At 34.3% G+C, this 3,065-nt stretch overlaps 1 long non-coding RNA gene across 2 annotated transcripts; it reads left to right on the forward strand.

Moving 5' to 3' along the window:
• Positions 1 to 1,343: 1,343 nt before the first annotated feature.
• On the forward strand, positions 1,344 to 2,812 carry LOC120485858 (uncharacterized). 2 transcript variants are annotated; one of them, XR_016145430.1, is made up of 5 exons: positions 1,344 to 1,380; positions 1,587 to 1,656; positions 1,784 to 1,846; positions 2,215 to 2,309; positions 2,424 to 2,812. It is a non-coding gene; the product is annotated as an uncharacterized LOC120485858 (long non-coding RNA). The 2 variants fall into 2 exon arrangements; XR_016145429.1 differs by having other exon boundaries at positions 1,548 to 1,656; positions 2,424 to 2,807.
• Positions 2,813 to 3,065: the final 253 nt, after the last annotated feature.

Genomic DNA, 3,065 nt, shown 5'->3' on the forward strand with positions numbered 1-3,065 from the left:
AAGAATGCTTTGGAATATAGACATATGATTGGTCTTGTTTTAAAGAAGACATTTGGCAGATTTTTGTAGAAGTGAAATAAATTAAGAAAGTGAAACAGAAAAAAAGTTATAGAAGTTTGAGTTTATGGAAATGTACAAAGTAAAAATATTAATTATTCATATTTTACATAAAATATATATTTTCAAAACCTGGGCTACTCTAAAATGGCAGAAAGATCAAAGCCAAAAATCTGAACAAGTTGTGTTTCAAATTTTAGGTTGATATCTCAAAAAATGAGCTTTCAGTAAGATTTTGTTTGAGCGCAGTACCAAACTTTTTCACTAGGGCACAATCAGACTCCATTACTGCCCATATAAGGGCGCCTGCATTTCCATTCGTGTTTTGAGTGATATGAACCATTATTTTCACAATTTTCATACAATTTCTGAAGTAGAGATCCTATTCAGAAGTAGCATGGGAAGTTTGGCAGATTTTGATATGAAGTGAACCTCTAAAAAACACGTACATAGAACACGCATGCAAGTCATAGTTAGCTGCCACGTCACAAATGGTGAATTTATTATTTTTTTCTTGATATTTCAAACTTTTCAGACCTTTTTTTTCCAAAATAATTGAATGGATTCTATCTTTTGAACTTTTGGCATGAAAACAAACTGAGATATCTACCATTTTTTCATGATTTTTCATGTTTACTGCTATTTTAAAATAAAGGTCTGAACACGCCTTATGAGTATGAAAATATTCTTGTTTTATATTGATAAATTATGGCTCCTCTGTAATATATTTTGAAAATCAGTCACCAAATATGGAAACTAGAGATTGTAAGCTTTTAAATGATATATAGTTTGTCAATATTATTTAAGGTATTTACTAAGATATTATTGTTTTAAAAATATAGTGGCAAACGTCCCACCTGTGGGACGGTGACAGTTAAGTATAGACTACTTAATCTGATTGGGTGTAATTTTCAGAATTATGTCGAATAATTCCACAGCCTTGCCCTTTACCTGAGCGAGTTAGCTTGCTAATTTAACCGGAGATTAGCTTAACTGTAATGTTGACATTCTGGTATGATGGAAGAAGTGTCTTCCTGTCAGCCATCGTATGATTTTAAAAGTGTGCGTGTGTGTGTGTGTGTGGAAAATTGTCGATTTTACTGGTTTTCTGAGGCCAAACAGACCGGCGACGATATTTACTGTCGATTCGAATTTGTTGGTTTAAAAGTGGACATTTCAAGCTTTAGCCCGTTACAAGGCTAACGTTAGAGTTGACAGATTAACATTGATTGTAAAATGATATCCTAAGCATGTGAAATGTTTTAATTTTTTTTTTCCAGCGTAACTTACCAGCCCCAGATCTGTCACAGATTTGAATAAGAGGTAACGTTAAGTTAAGTTGCAATGGTAGTATCCATATAACGTTACTATCCTATGACATTTTAAATATTCCTTTCCCAATGGAAGAGAAAAGTAAGTGTGTTCTTCTAAACAAAAAATAGCTGCTGCATTGAAATTTTTTTTTTAATGCAAATTTTTTGTTTGTACAGAATATGATGTCATATTGCTCTCTTTGGTCTGACATTCAGAGTTCCAAAAACGACTCCGCTTCAACAGCTTAACAGACAGCTAACCAGCGAGGAAAAACTAAAACTCATGGTAGGTTACTATGAAAAAGTAAAACAAACATTTGCTAACAGATGTAATTATTACACATACAATATCTTATTGACATATTCTTGTACCTCATTTACGTTTCTGCATATTTGCTAAATTATTCCTTCAGACAGCTCCGATGTCAAATTGGTGCAGCTACCCTGAGGGAAAATGTCAACATTGTGATGAAAAGGTCAGTCTCTGAAGTTTTGCGGTTAATATCTTAAAATGTATTTAATACTCTTAAATGAATACGCCCTGATCTGCGGATTGAAGATGAAGAACACGCTGAATCTGATTATAACAAGACCGAAGCGAACATGAATTTGTGTGGTTTACACTTAATCACAAATATTTAGGGGGACGAGGCAGAAGTTTAGGGGAATTTGATTATACTATTTCAGATAGCCCGTTGGGCAGGACAGTTATGTATTTTGGTAGCCCTACTGAAAACACAATAGCCCGGGACGTCTGGCTAGCGATTTTGTGAGCCCTGACATTATTTCACATTTCTTCCTGTACAGCATGTATAAATTTGTTTATTCACATTTTTATTTACAGAGTGCTCACAAATAGCCTCATGTCTATACTGAACATGGATGGGACTGGTGACAAGCTGCCTTTCAGAAGAATTGAACTTTATAAGGTCGCAATAGGTAATTATATTTTCTATTTGTGCACCTACACCACCTATAGCTCTATTCTCTACATGATTTTTATTTTGATCAGTATGTGCAAGATAAATGGCAATTGCTGTTACATTTTTTCAGGTGCCATCTAGAAGTAACAACCCGGCATCACAGAAGCTTCCATTGGTAGCCTTACGGCCAACCATTTGCTCGCTACACCGGATGAAGAGGGGGCACTGGGTGCCGGAAGGTAGGAGCTGCTGCAAACAATGTAGATTAGGCCCAATTCCATTTCTCTGTTTTTAACCTTCTCCTTCATTTTACCCCTACACCGTGTCCTTCGAAACAGGATGGAAAGATATAGGGGGAAAAATATTCTCCATTGAAAAAAAAAGACACCAATCGCATACATAGGGAAGAGCCTGGACGAATGTGATGTTTTGAAATCACTGCTCTCTGGCTTTGAATGAATGTTCACATTCTACAATTCCGTACAAAATGTGGACTGATGACTAGCAGTGAAATGAGATCCTGACATATGACACTGTTAACACAAATTTACCAAAAATTGACTCGATCCATTATCATATATTAGTACTAGGGCTGTCAAATGATTATTCACAATTAATCACATCCAAAATAAAAGTTTGTTTACATAATACATGTGGGTGCACTGTGTATAATTATTTTGTATATATAAATACACACACATGCATGTATATTTAATAAAAAAATATTATTTATAAATAATTTAAATTATATATATAAATCTATATACAGCAT

Source organism: Pimephales promelas, chromosome 10, assembly GCF_988280905.1.
Source record: "Pimephales promelas chromosome 10, fPimPro1.hap1.1, whole genome shotgun sequence".
Taxonomy (NCBI): Eukaryota; Metazoa; Chordata; class Actinopteri; order Cypriniformes; family Leuciscidae; genus Pimephales; species Pimephales promelas.